This window comes from Eublepharis macularius, chromosome 3, assembly GCF_028583425.1.
Source record: "Eublepharis macularius isolate TG4126 chromosome 3, MPM_Emac_v1.0, whole genome shotgun sequence".
In the NCBI taxonomy this organism is placed as follows: Eukaryota; Metazoa; Chordata; class Lepidosauria; order Squamata; family Eublepharidae; genus Eublepharis; species Eublepharis macularius.
In genome coordinates, this window is record NC_072792.1 from 52,211,919 (window position 1) to 52,219,462 (window position 7,544).

Genomic DNA, 7,544 nt, shown 5'->3' on the forward strand with positions numbered 1-7,544 from the left:
TTAGGGTAGCTAATGTGAATCAATTGAAAAGGAGAAGGGTAAACTGGAAGGATCATAAGTAGAGATGGGCATGAACCACAAAAAAGCTGAACCATGAGGTTAGTGGTTTGTGGGTTTTTATGAACCAGGAACCATGAACTGGCACAAACTGGGGCAAGTTCACGAACCAGTTCGTGGTTTGTGGGGTTTAAATGCCCCTTTCCAGCCATGGAGGAATGGCATGGAAAGGGGCATTTGACAATTTAAAGGGCCCTTTCCTGCCTTGCAAGGGGCAGGTCCCTTTAAACGATCAGCTGGCAGGTGGGGGGAATCTTCCCGCTGGCTGCCAGCTGATAGTTTAAAGGGACCTGCTGCTTGCAAGTAGGGGTGTGCAATTCGGTAATCTGATTTGGTAAAAATTACCGAATCAGACCCATTTTAGCATTTTTCGGTATTACCGAAACTTTTTCTGATTACCAAAAAAGTTTCGGCAATACTGAAACGGGGATTACTGAATCAATTTGGTATGTTTCGGTTTGATTCAGTAATTCAAGAATCACCATTTTGCTAGCTGTTTGCATTTGCAAGTGGCTAGCAAAATTCTGCAGGAAGCTACAGCTTCCTGCAGGCTCTTTGAAGAGGGGAGGGGGGAGAAGGAGTGAGTGACTCACTACCTCCTCCTCACCCCTCCCCTCTTGCTAGAAAAGGTGGGAAACTGCTTTGCAAGCTGCTTGCTACTAGCATTGCATTTGCAAAATGCAATGCAAAGCAAGCAGCAAGAGATTCCCGCCTAGAAATTTCAGGAAGGGGAGGGGTGAGCAGGAAAGAGTGATAGAGTAGGAGTACAAGGGGGAAGAGGGAGGAGGATCAGGCAAGGGAGGGGGGAGTTAGGACTTAGGAGTGTCCAATCCCACTGCCGCATCCTCCTTCCAGCCAATGGATTCTCTGGAAGAAGATGCAGCAGGGGATTTAAAATAGAGGCTGGACTTTGGGACAGCTTCTGTTGCTGCTGGAGATAGTGAGAGAGACACTGCTTCTTCTCACTGTCTCTGCCTTGGCCTGACCTTCTGGTCTGGAGTGACAGGGGAGTGGACTTCTGCCTGTGGACTTCTGCCTGTGGATCAACTCAGGGCTGGACATCAGGAGAGGACTGGTAGGAGAGATTTTTTATTTAGGGGAAAGATGAGAGGAAGGGAAGGCACAGAGTTTGTTTAAATTGATTCTGGGCCACTCTGCTTGCCTCTGGTTAAAAATGCTTCACTGTGACACTGGCTTTGCCTGCAGAGTGGGCCTGGGTTTTCTTAAGGCTTGGATTATTGTGCCCTGTTTTATCTTTTGGTGCCAGAGAAGGAAAAGGGAAGCATTTTAACTGGTGGTTTGGCCTCACTGCATGCATGTTTGCTCTCTTTAACTCTGTGGCCTGCCTGTGCACAGTGGCTCTGGGCCTGGCCAGGCCACACTTATGCCAGGGCCTGGTGTCTTTTAACTTTTGGTGCCAGGGAAGGAAAAGGGAAGCATTTTAACTGGTGGTTTGGCCTCACTGCTTGCATGTTTGCTCTCTTTAACTCTGTGGCCTGCCTGAGCACAGTGGCTCTGGGCCTGGCCAGGCCACACCTATGCCAGGGCCTTAACTTTTGGGGGTAGTGCAGTTTACGGATCTCTGCTAACCTCCCACCATTCTGTTCCTAGCCTAGAGTGACTTGACTCTCAGCCCTGCGGCGGCTTGCAGGGCCTCATATCACCTGCTGCTGATGAGGAGAGGACTTCCCGCCCGCCCGTCTGCCTGACCATCGCTGGACTGCAGGACTGGTGAGTGACTCTGTGACTCACTGGGTTTTACATTTGGGTGGGCATAGGGGTGGGTCCTTGCTTGCCTGGGTGGGGGTAAGTTACATTTTCCAAACACCACATCCACACCCCACACAGACACACAACAGAAAAGTTTCCCTTTAAAATAGTGTCTTTAGAAGGTAGGCCAGTTTGTAGGCATTCAGTGGCTAATTGCCCTCAACATAATTGATAGGGAACCAAGAGTAGTTTTTTTAACACAGTAAATAGGGATCAGTAGGACAAGCAGTAGTTAGAGTTAGGTTATATTTGATTTATATACATATATAATACATATTGGTATAGTCATAAATAGGCTTCCCGTTAGTGCTCCCATAACTAGGGTTTCACTGCCCATCTCTGGCACCTGTGGAGCCAGGCCGGCCCGGACAAACTAGTTTTGTTAGTGGCTAAGGCTTTCCCTTATTACTGGGGTTTAGGGCCAACTCAATTCCTGAAGAGGAATTCAGCTATTTGGCAGGTTCAGGTCCCCCAACATAAATAGGGTTGTCTAAAAAGACATTTGATTGACCATCTCTGAGTGACAGAGCCACAAGAAGAACAGATTTAGAAGTAGGTAGATAGGTCTTGAAAACAAAGTTCACCTTTGTTTTCCTTTTGTTTCTGAATAGTCTGTGTAGCTTCCGGGAGTGGAAAGGATGTCAGAAAGGAAAGTTGAGAGGGGCCCTGGGAGAAAGGCCAGAGAGAAATCTAGAGGGGTGGAGGGGAGGGGGAGGGGGACTGCTGCTGCAGCCCCCCATCTGAGCGGATGAGGCCCTCCCCAGCGCTCCTGCCATTCACCAGCCTGGCTTCTGGTGACAGGAAGTGGGCACCCCCAACCCATGTGTCTCAGGTAGGGGCTGGCACTGGGCAGGGGCCTGCTGTTGAGGCTCCACCTCCTCCAGTGGTTGAGACCCAGCTGCTGGAGGAGGGGCAGTATGTGGTGTCTCCTGGGATGGACGTGAGGCATGTGACTTTTCCATCCCTCACGCTCACCCCAGGAACCCGTAGGATGTTGGAGGAACTGCCGGTGGGACCCGCTTCTGGGTGGTCCACCCCGGTTTCCTCTGAGGCCAGCAGCAGGCCTCTCACAGCTGTGCAGGAGGAGAGGGTGCTGGAGGAAGAAGAAGAGACTGTGGAGGAAGAGCCCACGTCTCTGCCCCTTTGGCCTCATCCATCCCCAACTGCCCAGCCAAGAGTGGGACACGATGTGTCCGGCCAGAGCACCTCACAGGAGGTGTCTTAGGGTGGGCCCGTGAGCGCTTCCCCTGGGAAGCATAGGCAACCCTTCACTTCTGAAATCTGGAGTCACTTCCAGATAACGGAGGACCCCCGAGTTGCCCAGTGCCGGCATTGTAGGCAGCACGTCAGCCGTGGCAGAGATGTGAACCATCTCTCCACGTCTGGGATGCAGAGCCACATGAAGAGGCATCACCAGGCAATGCTTCTTCAGGGGGAGAGTTTGAGTGGCACCACACGGCTGCCAGCTAGCCGGAAGGAGGCAGGCTCCTCTGGTGCTCTCCCCCCACGGGCTCCTGTAGGGCAGGGACGCCAAGCCTCTCTGATGGAGATGCTTGGTAGGCAGGGCCCTAGTGTGCCCAGAGAGGGGATCCAGAAGGCAAGCCGGCACCTCATGCACCACATCATCAACATGATAGCCGTGGACTGTAGACCATTCACCGTAGTGGAGGAATTTGGCCTCTCAGGGCTGCTCCAAGATTTCTTTCCCTGGTACGCCGTCCCTGCTCACATGATGATGAGCAGATCGGTGGTGCCCTCATTTTACAGGGCTGCCAGGGAACACGTGAAAGCACAGCTGTCCTGGGTTGCCAGGAGAACTGTGCACTTCACATCCGACATCTGGACCTGCCCAAGTGTGCAGCAAGCGTACCTCTCGCTTACTGCACACTGGTGGGAACCCGAAGAGCTTCTGGGTGGGAGGGAGGTGTCTACAGTTAGGCAGGGAAGGATGGGAGACCGCTGGGCCAGCTACCTCAAGGCCTTGCTCCACGCCGAGGTTCTCAACATGGCACACACAGCAGAGAACATCACTGCCACCCTGAGCAGACAGTTGGAAGAGTGGATAGGCCAGGGACCCGCCACCGTGGGATGTATGGTGACAGATGGTGACAGCAACATGAGGACCAGACCCTAGGTCTGGTCATTCTCCTGATGAACATGCTCCAGAGGAATCTGGCCACCTTTGTAGACCTAGACGCACCTCGTGCTGACATTGTTCCAGCGGTGCGCGCGCTGGTGAGAAGGCTGCAGCATGGCATAGTTGCCAGGCTAACTCCTCTCACTCAGAACGAGTTGTCCATGTTGATGACCATGTGCGACCCGTGCATCAAGGGCACTTTTGCTGAGTGGGACGGGAACCTCACACAAGCCAGAGACAGCCTCTGTGCTTGGGTGAGGTGCAGGCAGGCCAAGAGGGGATGCCTGTCACCAGAGGGGACAGGAGAGGGGCCCTGCCATGCAGGTCCCTCTCACGCCCCCTCTGAGCGGGCTCCCCCCGCGACCACCACCAGAGTGCCCCTGGAGATGGAGATGCTCCAGTGGGCCCTCGGCCTCTCTGGGATTGTGAGGAACTTGAGAGAGGATTCGGTGGAGGCACTGGTCAGGTACTACCTTGCAGAGCCCTGCAAGTTGCTCTCCACTGATCCGCTCAGCTACTGGGCCAAGAAGGAGTTGGTCTGGCTGGACCTCTCCCTCGAGGCGCAGTGGCTGCTCTCATGCCCTCCGACGAGCGTGGAGAGCGAGCGTGTCTTTTCCCATGCAAGCAACATTTTCAGTCCACATTGCTCTCACCTTCTCCCATGGAGAGTCGAGCAGTTGATCTTCCTGGAGGTCAACTTTCGCCTCTTCAATTTCTCAGGACTGGACTTCCAGAGTGATTGAGGTGAGCCCTTCTTGTGGCCTGCATCCTCTGCGAGTCCAGTCCTTTGGAATTGCGCTCTCCCCTGCATTAAATTTGATAGATGCAGTTAAAACCGGCCAGCAGAAGGAGGGTGGGTACCAGTGGCAAAGGGAATGCGCCCTGCAATTTGATCCTCCCCCGCAAAGGAATTAAAAAAACACTGACCCAAAACTGTAACAGACCCTGTGGGGACAAATTTATTCTGAAAAATAATGACATGCCCCAGAAATGGTGATTGCCACTGGAGGGAGAAATAGGTTAGGTAGGGACTGGTTAGGTTAGGGATGCTTATGATGTTTACTGCTAACTGTTTTTTGAATGTTTTCACTGTTGTTTTACATGTTCTAATGTTTTTGCATTTGCATGCCGTTGAAATGTTACTGATGGGTGGGTGTGCTTGGTGGGGTTGGGGGACAGTTGGGGATTATGCAGGTGATGAAGGAAACGTCGGTGTCTTGCAGATGTTTCCAGGTACGGTCTGAGGCTGGCAGGGGGTGGGGTGGGAAAACCTCTGCAACACTGCTCTGAAAATGCCATTGTGTTGTGCCTGTGGCTGTGCGCAGTTCTGCTTTGTGTTGTTTCCCCACTGGCTGAACTGAAAGCACAGCTACAGGAAATGACAATGGCTCTGCTGGACCTTGTTGCAATGGTTTCCCCCTATCAATTTGGTTTGGGAGGGATGGGTGTTTGCCCTCATGGCCTCATGTGCCAAGACTGTGTGTGTATGTGTGTGGTTTTTGTTATTCTGTCCTTGGTTTCTGCAAAGGAGGCTGTGTAACCTAAAGCTGTTCAAGAAATAAAGTGTTTTTGACAGGAATTGTGTTTTTGTGATTCTCTGATGTTAAGTGAGTTGTGTTATTTTTCTGTGTGGGGGACTGCTGGTGTAATGTGTCACAATACTTTGCCTACTTGTACTTTGAAAGTGAGAAAATAATTTTTTTAAAAATTATTTCAGTGTGTGTTTGTGTTTTATTCTTTGTTGTGCAGTTGGTTCCCATCATAGGGAACAATGGGGCTGGCTGGCCAGCCATCTCTGTAGGTGGTGGGGGGATTTGGGGGAGGGTGTCTCTGTGGTTCAGGTGTTCTTTCACAGGGACAAGCTCGCACTCAGGAGTGTGTCCACCATTGTGGCACCCCGGGCTGTGCATAATTGCCCTGGGAAAGAGAGTTTAAAAGTTCCCATCACAGGGAAGAATGGGGGACGGCTGGCCAGCCTGCTCCTGGGGTAGTGGCTGGTGTGGGAATGTTAGGGAGGGTGTCTTTGGGTCAGTGTGGGGCTGTGGGGGGGCTTTAAAATGGGGACTGTGCCTGTGGCCATAGATGCCACATTCCGTGGGTTCCTGCTGTGGGAGATTTTCCCCAAACAGGAATCAATAGGAAGTGGCTGGCCACAGGACAGGGGAGGTTAGGTTTTGGGGAGGGGGTGTGCAGTCCTTGGAAATTTGGGTGCAGTTGGACTGTGGCTGTGGCCAATGGCAGTCCCAATCCCATGTGTTTCTGCTGTGTGGAAGTCTTCCCCACAGTAGAAAGACAAAGTGGTGTGTCAGGAGAACCACCTTGGGGGGGGGCATAAAATGGCCCCCCAAAGTGGGATCTGCTTGAGCCTTGGTGGAGGGAGGGAGGACAGGTAGGAGCAGGCCCTCTGAATGTTGGGCCGGACAACCTAGCCAGACAAGCCTCTTTTTTCCCACCAATAGGAAATAATGGAATTCCCCCCCCAAAAAAGGAAATAATGGTTGGGCCAGACAACCCTAGCCAGACAAGCCTCTCTTTCCCCCCCCATAGGAAACAATGGAGAAGGGGGGGCTAAGAGCAGCATCTTTGGGGGGGCATAAAATGGCTCCCCAAAGTGGGATCAGCATGAGCCTTGGTGGAGGGTGGAGGACAGGTGGAAGATGGGCCCCTGAAGGTTGGGGGCATTTTGCATGCAAAATGCCACCCATAGCCAGACAAGCCTCTCTTTTTTCCCCCATGGGAAATAATGGAGAAGGGGTGTAAGAGCAGCATCTTTGGGAGGCCATAAAATGCCCCCCCCAGTGGGATCTGCTTGAGCCTTGGTGGAGGGAGGGAGGACAGGTAGGAGCAGGCCCCCTGAAGATTGGGGGCATTTTGCATGCAAAATGCCACCCCTAGCCAGACAAGCCTCTTTCCCCCCATAGGGAATAGTGGAGCGGAGGTGGATAGGGGCACCTTCTTTGGGAGGCCATAAAATGGCCCCCCAAAGTGGAATCTGCCTGAAACTTGGTGGAGGGTGGGAGGACAGGTGGGAGCAGGTTCCCTGAAAGTTGGGTGCATTTTGCTTGCAAAATGCCACCCCAAGCCACCTAGAAATATGACTTGTTTTTCCCCATAGAGAACCATGGAGAGTGTAGGAGGATGGGGGCACCTTCTTTGGGGGGGCATAACATGGCCCCCCCAAAGTCCAATCTTTCTGAAACTTGGGGGTAGTTAGAGGAGAGTTAGGAGAAGGTGCCCGCCAAGGTTGGCTTGATTCAGTGAGAAAATGCCCCCACAGGCTCCCGGAAAGCCAGGAGAAGGTTTTCTCATTGAAAACAATGGCCGAATCAAGCCAAAAAGCCGAATCAGTTACCGAAACGCGAATACTGAAACGGTTTCCTGATTTGGTTAAAACCAAATCAGGTTTACTGATTCAGTCAGGCCTTGCACACCCCTGCTTGCAAGCAGCAGGACCCTTTAAATGGCCCAGCCCGCAGCCCCAGTCCCACATTTACCTTGCCCAGCTGCCCTGCGGGCCTGCATGGCAGCGGTGGAGGCCATTTTTGCCCTCCTCCACCACCTTGCAAGCCCATGCAGCAGC